At 43.3% G+C, this 14,611-nt stretch overlaps 1 long non-coding RNA gene across 9 annotated transcripts in view; it reads left to right on the plus strand.

Moving 5' to 3' along the window:
- LOC120365330 (uncharacterized) overlaps positions 1 to 14,611 on the plus strand; it is a 127,802-nt gene that overhangs the window by 98,310 nt on the left and 14,881 nt on the right. For 7 of the 9 annotated variants that reach the window (XR_012512184.1, XR_012512183.1, XR_012512182.1 and 4 more), the window contains one exon: positions 11,555 to 11,721. The exons of 1 other annotated variant lie outside the window; for it this stretch is intronic. This is a non-coding gene — a long non-coding RNA (uncharacterized LOC120365330). Of the gene's footprint in view, positions 1 to 170; positions 218 to 11,554; positions 11,722 to 14,611 lie in introns of all 9 variants that reach the window. One more of the 9 variants, XR_012512186.1, reaches the window with a different exon arrangement.

Consider the following 14,611-nt stretch of genomic DNA (forward strand, 5'->3'; position numbering starts at 1 on the left):
AGGCAAGGCTGGCTGCTGAGGCCCAGGCGGGGCTTCCTTCTCATGGCCCTGGTAATGTTCAAGGCCAGAACAGCTCAACTGCACCTTTGCAAATTCCATTCAGCCGCTATTAAAAAAAGGCACCCAGGTCAGAGTGACATATAATTCTCTCCAACCTTCCCCTTTCACAGCTCTTCAAACACTGGATGGATTTAAGTGGAATTGGAGGAGCTGCAAGGTAGGCCGGGGGTGTTTGTATTTCCTCTGTGATAGTTATCGGTGAACCAGAGAATCTTCAGCTTCCCAAAGCTGGCAGAGAGGTGACCTGTATTGAGGGCTCTCTACCCCCTGGGTGGCATCAAATTGAGCCCCGCACAGTTATTAGAGGGATAATGGGATTCATTTCAGCAAGGACTGCCTGGCTGGGGCTGCGCTTATTTTAATTTTCAATGTTAATAAACTTGTGGCTATTGCTTTTTTCACACTGATGTGCCTCACACCTCATTTCATTGGCCCATTAGGCAATTACCAGCAGTGCCTCTGTTCCCAGCACCTCTTAAACACGGAGCAATTATGCTTATTTGGTGAATGATGATGAAACTTGGAGGAGGCAAATGCACTGGCGTAGAACTTGCCTTCCAACTTTATCAGGTGTGCACTGATGAAGCGCCCCCCTCAGTGGAAAAACGGGGCTGTGACTCCAGGCTTCACGATAGCAGGGATGTGGGGACTGTCACCTTGTGTAGGCCCATCAGCATGCCACCTCATCCAGCCTTGCTGACCCAGGCTCTGTCCCCTAGTGCTGGGCTGTGAAAACAGGCCATTCAGCTTGGGAAATGAGCTGATAATGTTCTTCATCTATCTTGAAATGGGAAGTTTCCAATAGGTCTTAAGTGTGTATTAATGCATGAGAGTAATGATCCCTTTATTTACAAAGTTGTTTAATTCCTTACTTCTGTGGTCCTTGTGGGTTTGAGTGGAATTTTCATTTACCAAGTTTCTCCATGATTTTCATAGCTACTTAAATAACCATTGTCTTCCCCCTTTCCAATCTTTTGACTGATAGAGGAGCAAAGCAATTGCCAGTCTGACTTCCAACCTCATTTGCAGAATCTTCCTAGTTTGAAGAATGGGTTCATGTGGGGGCCCAGTGGGCCAGTGTGTGGACTGGAGCCAAGACCCAGGATGCTGCTCTGCGTCCAGAGAGCAGTGCCCTCACCCTTGGCCCATGACACCACTCCCCTCTGCTCTGTGGTGGCCTCAGTCTGCTCCACAGCCCTCCTCTGCCTGACCCCGTTATGGCCATGGCTAACCTGCTTGCCCCCAATGTCCCCAAACCCCTGCTTCCTACTTGACAGGTTTCAGTTATTTGCAATGAGGGATAGCTGGGACAACAGGCATGTGCATAAACCATGCATAAACCCCTGTGCATAAAACTCCTTTCAGAATGGGGTGTTTGTGGGTTCCTCATTCCAGGGCTTTTCAAGCCGAAGTTTGCACATTAGTGGTACTGACACCACTTTAGTGGGATGCAACTCAAGACTTTTTTTTTCTCAAAGAAATGAAAAAGGCTGAGCGTAGTGGCTTCTATCTGTAATCTCAGCACTTTGGGAGGCTGAGGCAGGTGGATCCTTTAGCCCAGGAATTTGAGACCAGCCTGGGCAATATACGAGACTATGTCTATACAAAAAAATTAAAAAATTAGCCAGGCATAGTGGCATGTGCCTGTCATCCCAGCTACTCAGGAGGCTGAGGTGAGAGGACTGTTGGAGCTCAGGAGGTCCAGGCTGCATTGAGCCACGATTGCACCACTGCACTCCAGTCTAGGTAACACAGGGAGACTCTGAAAAAAAGAAAGAAAGAAGGATGGAAGAAAAGAGAAAAAGAAGGAAAGAAAGAAAGAATAGAAGAGAAATTATCAGAGTGAATGGTGAAAGGAAGTACTGTTTTGCTAGTCTTATTTTGGTTTGTTCAGGCAACAAATGGTTATTGAATAGCTATTCTGTAGCAGGCTGAGTTCAAGGAGCTGGTTTCAGTTATATGTTTTTGTGTTCACTTGAAGGTACATGTAGACTGGATCACAGTATAAAATCTATCTCTTAAGTAGATGGATGTAAATGTTCTTGGAGAATATGAGGTGTCGTTCCCAGTCCTCTTCAGGACTGAGACTGACTCTGGCTCCAAGGCTGTCAGCTCTGGTCTTTCAGTGCTCTTGGTTTCCCTGTGCTTGCTGGGCAGGATTCAGCGTATGTGATTTTTAAGGTATTTTCCTGCCCTTCTCCCTGGGTTGTGGGTGGAGGGGAAGACTGGGGCCAGGCGTCTGGAAGCATATGGCTCAAAGAGAAGGCAGTCACCAACTTAGATGGCAGGGACCCGGGTAGCCCATGAACATCAGGACCTGCAAGCCAAATGATGATAAGCTTGAATCCCTTCACTCCGACGAGTCTCGTTTGGGGAGGACATTTTTGTGCCCAGAATCAGTGAGCTCCTCTGTGGGGTGGGGCCAGCCAGCATTTCTGAAAGCAGTACTTAAAAAGACCGTTTTTAGCCCTCGGGTAGTTTCAGATGGTCTCTGTGACATTTGCTACTATCACAAATGGAAAAGCCAGTAACATGAAGAAGCCTCTCTTTTTCTGTCTTCAGAAATTCTGGATTGGTGATGACTGTGTTGGAGGACCTTGCGGGAGAGTTTCTCCGTGTTTCTTGGCTGGATTTTTAGCAACGTCTCCCTAGTTTCCTTTGGGATCCTTGCCATGCCAAGTGCTGGGCTTGTCATAGGGGTGGAGTCTGAATGACAGCTGGAGTTTGAATCTAAGATAACACTGGGGGTGCAGTAAAGTATGAAGGGATATGGGAGCTAGACTTCCATTCAAAAAGGGCCTCAAATACAGACTTTTGGTGTTATCTTCAAAGTGAGGTTACAAGATAATAGGATGGGAGGAGGATGGTTTGCACATGACTTTGTTTCCTATTATAGGACAAAGCTACTGATAGGTCTTTATAAATTAATACCTTAAAATTATGCAATTATATTATAAATAACTCTGCTATACTGCATTTTATTTTTCGGTGTTAGAAGCTTTAGATAGTCAAATGTGTTTTATTTTTTGTAACTTTAGGTTTGTAATAGACTGAAGCTTATGAGGCTTTGTTTGATCAATTTGAGAAGATGGATCCAGGACATGCCTGAATGTCAATCCCATGAGAATGCTAAGTGGAGGCTATTCTAGAAAAATCATTTCATGCCACTCTCTTCATCAGCTAAGGAAAAAGTAAAAGCAAAATCTAATCCTGTTTACTGAGTGCTTTCGACATTTTCAGTTAGCACTGTAACAGATGATGGGCAGCATGTACCCAAATGGCATCTTCACAAAGTATATGAAATAATGAGGTGGGGAGGGGAAGCCTCAGGCCAAATATTGCCCACCACAGCAGCACTGGAAAGCTCAGACCTTCTTTCTCCTTTTAATTTACTTTATTTGTTTAAGAAAAGAATCTTTGCCTCCTTTAAGCCATATATTCAGAAAACCTGGAAAATCTAAAAATAATTCAAAGCCAAAGAAAAAGGAAAAAATAATCACCCATAACTCTTCCTCTCTCTCTCTCTTAGTCCCTGTACCCAGCCAGGCAGGGCAGCTACCATTGGTGGCATGGCACATGCACCTGCGTCTATTTCTCTTTATCTTTACAGAGACATGTAGATTGCAAGGGGCATCCTTCTTTTCTTCTCCCTGTGTTTCTACCTTGAGTAATTGAGTGGGAACTTCCATTTCTGAAGGCCTATCAGGCAGAGTGCAGGACAGTTCTCCAGGTGTCCTTGGATCGACTCAGTTCTCCTCCCTTTCTTTCTTTTTTTTTTTTTGTTTTGAGACAGAATCTGGCTCCGTCACTGAGGCTGGAGTGCAGTGACGCAATCTCAGCTCATCGCGATCTCTGCCTCCCGGGTTCAAGCGATTCTCGTGCCTCAGCCTCTGGGGTAGCTGGGATTACAGATGCATGCCACCACACCCGGCTAATGTTTGTATTTTTAGTAGAGATAGGGTTTCATCATGTTGGTCAGGATGGTCTCAAACTCCTGATATCAGGTGATCTGCCCACCTCGGCCTCCCAAAGTGCTGCGATTACAGGTTTGAGCCACCGCACTGGCGTCTCCTCCCTTTCTTCTTACAGTTCTCAAGCATCACTGCCGAATGTGCTGGGAAATCAACATCCTGAGATAGGGAGGGACTGACTTGAACAGCCCAGCTCTGTGCTAGCAGCCCCTATAAACAAGATGTTTCTTTGCCTTAGCTCCAAATTATGTTTTTCCAGTCAGGTCTCTTAGTAACAAAGCCTATATGTTGCTCTTCACCTGACCAACTCCTTAGTCTGTCTCAATTGTTTCTAACTAGGAGATGAAGACAGAAGTGTGATTAATTATCAACCTCCAACATAGACTTTAAAGAATTGCACTATTCTACCACATGTTGTTTTGTACCTTGCTTTTTTTCACATGGAAATAAATCACAAACATTTTTTTCATGACAATAACTATTTTGTCTACAGCATGACTTTTAATAGTTACATTGTAACCCAACATATAGATGTGCCATACTTTACCTAACCAGTTCTCTTCTTCAATTGAGGCTGTTTCCAGTTTGTTAAAAAGTTATACATAGCGTTGCAATGAATGCCCTTATATTTTAGACCTTAGTATACATCTCTGATTATTTGTGATAAAATCTTAGAGTGGAAATTAAGGTGTATGCATAATATTTAGTTTTTTTAAAAAACTGCTTTAATGAGGCATAATTGGCCTACAATAAATTGCACATACTTAAAGTGTATGCTGTGATATGTTTTAACATATATTTGCACCTATGGGATCATCATCACAATCAAGGTAGTGAACATACCTATCATCCTTGTGTCCCTTTGTAATTATTCTTCTACCTGGCCCACCCACTGTGTCCTGAAGCAACCACATATCTGCTTTCTGCCACTACAGATGAGTTTGCATTTTCTGGAATTTTATACAGGTGGAATTAAACAGTATGTGCTATTTTTGTCTGGGTTCTTTCATCCAGTATACTTATTCCGAAATTCATCTGTGTTGTTGAGTTTATCAGCAATTGTATGGATAGAGCACAATTTATTTATCCATTCACTTACTGATGGCTATTTGGGTTATTTCTAGATTTAGATGATTACAAATAAAGCTGCTCTGAGCATTTGTGTCCCAGAGTTTGTGTAGACTTCAGCTTTCCTTTCTCTTGGGTAAATACCCACAAGTGCAATGGCTAGGTCATATGTCGGTATATGTTTAATTTCTTAAGAAACTGCCAAGTTGATAAAACATTGTACCATTTAAAAAGTTTTGATATTTAATTTTAAATAACACAGGTGAATTTGAATTAGTGCCCTTAGATTAAGAGCCCTTAGATTAAGAGCATAGGATCATAGGACAGGGAATCTAGAATATGCTTGAGAGCGTGCATCCAGTTCTTTGCTTTGCTAAAGAGGAAACAGTGATCCACAAAAGCAAAGTGAGCTTTCTAAGGTCTTTCAGCTTCAAGGCAAGTCTCTTCACTCTTCTATAAGACCTTGCAATTTGGGAGCAATGCTACCTGCCATGTTGCAATTTCCCAACATAGCCTTGTGTTTTGGCCACAAGGGCACAGATTTCACCTTGCGTGTTACATAACTTTGGGCATGAAACATGTTTTTGAAATTGGAGGATTTGTTAAGACCTGGAGTAAAGAGAATCAAAAGGGTAATAGGAGTGTAATCTACAGGAAATTATATCTGACCACTCACAGTATCAACATCAGTGCCACAGCAAGTAAAAGAAAAATGTGTTATCTTCATGGATCCTTGGAGCATTGAGGAGGTCTACCTAGTTTCTGAACAAACTGATGGACCCAGAGGTTTTCAGACCACTGAGCAACCCATTAAAAGTGAAGACAACAGCAATGCCATTTACCCAGCTTCCTTGGCTTACCTTCCTAGCACCCAATTCTTATTATCATATTCATAAGCATGGCCTCTAATCAGTCTTCTTAAGTAAAGTTAACAAGTATATGTGTGCACTCTCTTGAAATTGTTTTGCTTAGCCTAAGAAGCTGTCATGGGGTTGAGAAGCCTGCAGCTTTAACCAGATTTCATCTCTGTGTGTCACTGCTCATGTCAAAGTAAAAATGTGCTCAGACATAAGAGTTGTCCTGCTTTCATCAAGAGCGCCAGCCTGCCTGCGCCTCGTTCCACTTGGTTAAGCTTGTTATTTAAATTGTTAAAATTGAGACATCGGCAGTAAATTTCAGAGAAGATATAACAATTATTAGATACAAGTTGGGCTCTTGTACTTGAGAATATCCCATGCCCTCCATCCGCCAGCAGAATTAGCCACAAATAATTTACAATGGTTTCTTTAAGAAGTGCGCCCTGTAGTACTTGGATGGCATTAAATCACAGTCTGTCCCCAACTGGATCATATTTCTAACTTTAAGATAGATTCGGTTCCAGTCAGCAGAGTGGCGGCACACTCCAGAGGCCACCTTTTAATGCCTATAATTCTTGAAGAGCTGAGTGAGGATCCTGAAGCTGCCTTCTGCCTACGAGCTTTGTGTTTAGGTGACTTTATACACCAGGCATTGGACTCACAATCCAGAACAATTGTCTCTTAAGGGTGAGGAGCAGTAAAAGCCAGAAGGCTCTCTGAGTGGACTTGTACCACTATAAGAGCACTTGACCTTGTGGTGATTGTGTCCTATGCTCCTGTCTGACTGTGCCCAGGCAAAGGTGGGAGGGAAGGGATAAGAATGGATGAAACTTGGGGTCTTTAGATGGATCATCAGAGGCCATCTGGTCCGTCTTCTCCAGCCTCCCTCTCCATGAAGGAATCCCAGTAAGGACATGACTATTTAGGAATTGATTCATTTTTTTGACTCTAAGATCAACAGCAATCCCCAGAGTTGGTTATTTTTTTTGTCGTGTAATATGAATGACTCTCAAGCCAAATGTCTCCCAAAGTCGGTACTTGTGGAATGGATTGCTTGGATACAAATGTAGTGCTTGACATTTAGTGATGCTAAATTTCATCAGTAATGAAGTTTCATCAGAATTATTTTGGTTCATTATTTAGTGATGCTAAATTTCATTAGGGTAATTTTGGTCCATTATTTCTATTAATAAAAATATTTTAAAAGTTTGTACCTGTCATTTGATGTGTCAGATTGTATATTTTTAAAATTTTGATATCTTGGTCCAAATCATAGAGAAAAATAGTCATTCCAGAGCTTGGAGAAACTTTGCACATTGTCAATCCAATGCTCTCTTTTTAAAAATCAGTGAACTAAGAAACTGGCCAGGCCAAATCACTTTCCCAAAGTCATACATGTAGATAGTGGCATTAAACCACAAATGCTCTTTGAGTGTATGTTGTCTTGTTACTTGAAAATTCATCTCACCATAAAATCAGCACACGTTTCTTCATTTTATTCATAAGACTATTATATAAAATAAAAGATATATATGTATAAATAAACATACCTTTTTAAGGTCAGGACCTGCTCTTGGCTTTTCCATCTGTACTATCCACTCCCAAGGCATCATCTGAGATCTTCTTACCTGTACTGTCTCCTGGCCCTTGGCCACTTGCTTCACCCTGGTTGCCATGGCGACTGCCTTTCAGGGCCAAAACTGGGCAGTGCCTGCTCATGGCTGTCCATGGCCACCCTGTGGAAACTGATGAGACTACTCAGAACTCTGCACCTCCGTTTGAGCAGCTTGGAAGTTCAGGGGTTCTACAGAGAAACAGAACCAATGAGATATATATATGGTTTATTTTTCGGAATTTGCTTATGTGATTATGGAGGCTGGCAAGTCTAAAATCTGCAATGTGGACCAGCCTGAGACCCAAGAGAGCTGATGGTGCAGTTACAGTGTAAAAGCTGGCAGAGGGTCACTGATTCAAAGATTAGTCTCATCCTAAAGCACCCTTTAAGTTGACACATAAAATTAAGCATCAGAAGGGGTTAATACCCTTTGAAACAAAATTTCCACTATTGAGGTATGGGAGTCAGACAATACATTTTCCTTCTTGTCCTCCCGTGTCCTCCACCCCACCAATTGCCCTTGCCCTACCAGATGGGCTGAAATGCAGTAATTCCTGTGGCTGCTCTGAAGACCACCTGCACAACCGAGCAAGAGGTTGTCCTTGCATGTAAGTGGAGCCCAACTTGATATCTCATCTCCCTTTTCTCCCTTTCTCCCTGACTCACTCCTTCTTTCCCTCACTCTTGCATCCCTGGGATGCAGCAAAGCCTCAGTACATAAACTTTGGCCTCAGGTTTCATTTTTCTAGGAATTTGGCCTACTCTATCTTATTAACTACCAATCCCCCCCCTTTTTTTTCTTTTGAGACAGGGTCTTTTGCTCTGTCCTTTAGCCTGGAGGGCAATGGTGTGATCATGGCTTACTGTAGCCTCAACCTTTGGAGCTCAAATGATCCTCCCACCTCAGCCTCCCGAGTAGCTAAGATTAAAGGTATACACCACCATGCCCAGATAATTTTTATTTTAACTTTTTTTTTTTTGTAGAGATGGGGTCTTGTTTTGTTGCTCAGGCTGGTCTCAAACTCCTAGGCTCAAGTGATTCTCCTGCCTCAGCCTCCCGAAGTTCTGAGATTACAGGTATAAGCCACTGCACCCAGCCTGCAAACCCCTTTTCAAACCTGATTAACAGCCAGAAGCCCATTGTACAAAACACACACCCTCAACTTTGTACTCATATAATTTCGAGATCCTCTTACTGCAATGTTTCAGTTGCTTCCCTGTGACCTTTTAAAAACCAGTTGTATATTATGTCCCGAGCTTCAGTGTCAGGTACTGTTATTACCACTTGTACATAGAATCTGAACTTTAACATTGTCAGCTTGACTGACATAGCCCAAATCAATCCTCTCTGTCTAGACAAAGCAATTTGACTTTGTAACTGACCAATTATGTAGCACTTATTTATTGGAAAATTTTTAAGTTCAGGGCATGGCGAGGGGTATGAAGAATACAAGACATGATTTCTTCTCTCAAAATGCTCACAGTGTACCAAGTATTTTTGCTTTCAGTTCCCTCATCAAATTGAAAATACATTTACCAAATTAGACATTTGAAATAATTGTGTAAGATCTGTTAATCAACACGTTCCAAAATTCGAATGTTCTGGTTGGAGCCATTACAAATCTTGGTGGTGATGAGCCAGCAGGTGCAAACCAAGCTTGGAGACAGCAGAGAAGGACAGAGGCAGTAGCTAGAGGCAGTGAGAGACCTCAGCAGGCTTCAGGAAGCTTTTTCTCTAGGGCCTGGCTGCTATTTTAAGGAGACTTGGAGGGGGCAGAGCCACACACAATACAAAAAATGACAAGGCATGCATAGACCATATTGGCTCTGAAATGTACAGAATAACTATTTTTTTTTGGTGGTACACTTATAATTTTAAAACTTGTTTAAGCCAATGTTACAATTAAATTGCAGTCAGTTTATGAAGCACAGGGGGACTTGCAAGATGGAGGAGAAATCTGATGGCTCAAATTAGGTTGTAGTTTTCCAGCATTTTCCTGCTCTTTGGCTATCAGAGAGGCACAGATAATCCAAATGAGTAGTGTAATTGGTAGTTGGTGGGAAGTATTCTGTTTTACATACATATCTCAGCCATTTTGTACTTTTTAGCTGTGTTTTTGAGTCTATAAAAAGAAGATCCAGGGCTAGGTATGGTGGCCCACTCTGTAATCCCTGCACTCTGGGAGGCCAAGGCAGGAGGATCACTTGAGGTTAGGAGTTCAAAACCAGCCTGGGCAGCATGGCAAAATCCCATCTCTACCAAGAATAAAAAAAAATTAGCTGCACATGGTAGCGTAGGCCTGTAGTCCCAACTACTCAGGAGGCTGAGGTGGGAGGATCACTTGAGCCTAGGAGGTGGAGGTTGCAGTGAGCCGAGTTCACGCCACTGAACTTCAGTCTGAGTGACAAAGCAAGACCCCATGTCAAAAAGAAAAGAAAAACCATGCAGATAGACTCTTAAAATAAAGGCCTAGACAAAAAACCTTTATGAACAATGTGTTTCCTGAATTACAGAGGCACTATCTCAACGTATCCCTGAACTGTGAAAAATTACTATAAGATCTAATAGCTTTAAAAACATCCTTTTGTTTAATTTTGCCTTTCAATAATTGGTCTTGACCCTTATTCAGGCAAAGCTCCCACTGACTTTCAAACTCCCACCGATTGAGCTGATTTGACTTGAATAAGGTCAGCTACAAATGGCCCCCTTCCTACTCTACATTCTGATCGCGTGATGCAATGTGTCATAATGCCGCAATGATACGTATTGGCAATCTTATACTGCTGATTAATTGCTGGGAAATTTCTTTACAATTGCACTAGAATGCTTTTGGTGGCCTGACATCATGGGGAACTCAGGTACACTGGCTCAGTAGGGCCCCAAGAAGCTGATTTAATACTCTCATCCCACCCCACATGAACCCATCTTTGAAAATAATGGTAGCAGTTAATATGTCTTGAATGCTGACACTGCCAGGCACTGTGTAAGGCAGTTTGCATGCACCAGCCTCAGCTCCTATTATCTTCATGACAGCCCCATGGGGTAGGTATTGTGAGGCAGATGTTACTGGTCCAGTTGGAGACCACTGGAGAGGTCAGTTATATTGCCCAAGGTCACACAGGTGTCTGGGAGGCAGACACACTGGCTCCAAAGCCCAGCAGAGGCCCTGCAATAGCTGCCCCATTTTCGTCTCCCACCTGACCTCTCTCCTCTTCTCCCTCGCTCCCATATCCCAGCCACACAGCCTCCTGCTGATTCGCCACCCTTCCAAGGGCTTCCCCTGCTCAGTGCCCCTGCACTTGATGTTTGCTGTGCCTGGCCCGCTCTTCCTGCTCATTGTCATGTGGCTGGATTCTTTTCATGTTTGAAGTGTCAGTTCACATGTTGCTGTTCTGAGCAGGCTGTCCCTGATCACTCCCTGGAAAGTAGGCCTCCTGGCTAGCTGCGTTAGTGCCACTTACTATGTCAACTCTCCTTCCTTTATAGCATTTCTCACAATCTATACCTATCTTGTTTGCAATAGCATTTTGTTTATCTCTCACTGGAACGTAAGTCCTGGAGGACAGCTGTGACTTCAGTATCACTTTAGCTCAAGCACCTTGGACAGTGACCAGCACTTCATAGGTGCTCCACCACAACTGCTGAATGATCAAGAAGCCAAGCTAACAGGAGCAAAACTGCTGATGGCGTGCCTGGCGGGTGTGTTGCCTGGGCGGGCTCTCCAGGTGGAAGGGAACAAAGGTGCTGAGGAGGATAGGTGTGGGCTTCAGAAGGAAGACACCTTTCCAGTAGAGCTTGCTTTTTTTGTGCTTGCCTACTGCCTTGTTCTCTGATTTCTCCTCCCGGGCTCACTCTAGATGAACCCCACACCTCTCAAGCATTTTCTTGCTCACAGTGGAAATACTTCTCCCTGTGCCAGGAGAGATGTTGAAACCGACTTTGGTTGTCTCAGGACTGATGGGGACTGGCATTTGTTTTGCAGGGTCACTGTGAACACCAGACAGTCCAGGAAATCCAAGAAGGCAGCTAACCAAAGGGACTTCAGCATCTGGAAGACCGAACTGAGGTGGGGGGGTGCTTGACAGGAATGGTCGCTGACCATACACCTCCTTGAAAGATGTCGTGGCTCATTACCAGCCAGTTTTCTTGGTGAGAAGTGACTTGATCCTAATGCTTTGGTGTGAGCCCACTGACTCAGGAGGACTTGTTGGTCCTAACTAAGTATGAAACCAGTTATTAGAGAAAATGTCTTTTTACCCCAAGGTCGGGAGGGAAATTGGAAGGGCCACTTGTGTTTGCGGGGTCTGCCTGCTCCTGTTCTTGGCAGCACGCTGTGGGGCTCCGGCATCACGAGGCACCACACATTCACTCTCCAAGTTCAAAGCATGTCCTCGCAGCCTTTCAAAGCGTCTGACATCCTTTCAAGTTGGCTGTTACAAAGGCAAATGCAAATGTAGCGCGTTTCGGAGGCATTGTGTCAGTCAGCCCTCAATCTGTATGTTCTTCCAGACACTCCTTCTCCTGCCTGATTTATTTCATATTAAAAGGGCTGTCAGTCTGCATCAGGGGAACACGTTGAGAAACAGTGAGTGATGTTTGTCAAGTGGGCTCTTTGTTGTTGTTTGTTATTGTTAAAAATAATGTGCTTCCCCCCCCGCCCGATCTCTGCGGCTGTATTCCTGACTCACCCCACACCGCTCTCCCCGCCCCTGCTTACCTCGTCTGCAGGAATCTTGCCTGCAGCCCTACACACTAGGGCTATGAATTCCACGTACTAGAAACATTTCCATTAGAAACGTATTTTGTGAGGCTGTGGCAGACCCTTTTTTATTATCCATCAAATATATCTCTTTTTACCATCTGATGGCTTGGCAACAGGACCATTCTTCTTTCAAATAAAATAAATGTGCCTGCAGCGTGGCAGAATATTCAGTGTTGAAGAGGCTTTGCCCTGGCTAATGTGAGCTGCATTCTGCGGGCTTCATTACGACGGGACACTAATGATGCACTCTACGGCTCCCGACGGGATGGCTTGATTGTACCAGCTGCATTATTGTTTTATGTTACTATATTGATTATTGCCTTCCCCTGTCATTTAGGCCAGGTTCTCTTACTTTTATCTCCAATTTTGGCCTGCAGATAGGATTGCCCCATCATTCTGTACTATTAATTTTTGAAGGTGCCTGATACCTTGTGAACCAACCAGTCAAGGCCATCTTCACTTGCCATGTGAAAACTCCCAAATTGCAAAGTAACCAGAAGGCAGATGGTCTCCGAGCATAGAGTCTTAAGCTAGTGGCTTTAATTTGAGTGTGCATGGGAATTACCTATAGGAGCTTATTGAAAGGCAGACTCCTGAGCACCAACCCCAGAAATCCAGCAGGTGTAGGGCTGGGGCCCACGAAGTTGCCTTTTAAATAATCACTTGGGTGATGCTCAGGAAAAGGCTTGGGATACGAGTGAGGGTGGAGTCAGGTGGTTTGTGATGAGGGCACTGGCAGGAGGCCACAGACTATGTCCCTTGACTCAGACTCCGCCCTCCTCCCTCCAGGTCCTCTCCTGCATCTCCCTTGCCCAGTCTTCTCTCTCCTCGTACTCCCTCTTTTTGGCTCTGCTCTCAAGAGGTATTTCAGATGAGAACATAACCACTCTGGAGAAAGGCCCAAATCAGAATTGATATTAATGTTGCCCTCTTCCTTCCAAAAGAATTAGCTGCATAATACAATTTTATGGTGAAGAGACAGAAGGGAGAAGGGAGGAAGAAGAAAAATATTCTAGAATAAAAAGACATGCAAATCATTGCTCAGTAACAAAGCCCTCCAGGGCCTGAGGAAAATGTCACTTCCAAGGAAGCAACAGACTCACCTCTGCGAGGCTGGGATACTGGGAGAAATCATGAGGCACCCAGGGAGGGCCAGATGCAGGAAGGTGCTGCCGTGGGAGGCACTTCGCTCGGTTCACAGCTCCACAGACTCCCTTGGCTCTTGGGTAACACCCACTGAAAGGCGGGCCCTGAAGAGAATGGGGCAGATCCATGAGCACCCAGTGGAAACTGGGAAGAAAATTCATGGAACACCTACAAATAAATAAATTATATTAAAAACAAAGATAATAAATACCCCAAACTCACTGATTCCTACTTACTGTACTGTATTTTACTTTTATCTGTGTCTGGAGGTTATTTACATCTATGATAATTGTACAGTGGAAATATATAAGAGTGGGCTACTATGTGTCTTATCCCAATTTTGCATTCAGTGACACTACCTTGGCAACTTGTGATTGACCATGGTAGGAGTATTTACACTGTTGAAGTCAGCATATGTTGCAAATCAGTGTTTGATTTATTTTGTTGACTAGACTTAAAAAAGTGATGGAGAAAATGTTTAATGATGCAGATTAAGCTTAAAAGGCTGTCATGTCTGTAGCTGTTACATTATGAATAGTGTAAAAATTTGAGGAAATACTCTTCCAGTGTATGGAAACTATTATCTGATTCAGCAAAGACGTCACTCATGTCATTGATGAAACAATGTAGTTCTGACATATGTCTTCATTTTTCATTTTTGTTCTACTCATTAATGTAAATGAAAATATCAACCCCTATTCATGTCTGAATTACACTGTTTATTACTCGCATCCTAGGATCCATACGGATATAAGAGTTTGTCAAAAATTTTCCAAAGCTTTTGAAGAGATTCAGTTGGCTACGAGGAATTACAATAAAGAGAGTCCACTAATTTTATTTTTATTTGTAAATTACGTGGTACCCATCCTTCAAATCAGTAAAATTCATAATAAACTTACGTGCACATAAATTTATAGCTTCCACATACAGACGGCTTCCTTCTTCCTCCCTTTTCCCCTCCCCATGACAATCGTTAAACATTTGCTGGCCCATCATTGCCTTAATCACATTTACAAATGATCCCCAAGTAGGGAGCAAACTTATTCAGGGTCTTATCTCACCTACTGGATGAGGGACTTCTTGAGTAAAGAGCCCATGTCTGATTCAATCCTTTGTCTGCTATTTTGCCTA

The sequence above is a fragment of the Saimiri boliviensis genome, chromosome 10 (genome assembly GCF_048565385.1).
Source record: "Saimiri boliviensis isolate mSaiBol1 chromosome 10, mSaiBol1.pri, whole genome shotgun sequence".
NCBI classification, from domain to species: Eukaryota; Metazoa; Chordata; class Mammalia; order Primates; family Cebidae; genus Saimiri; species Saimiri boliviensis.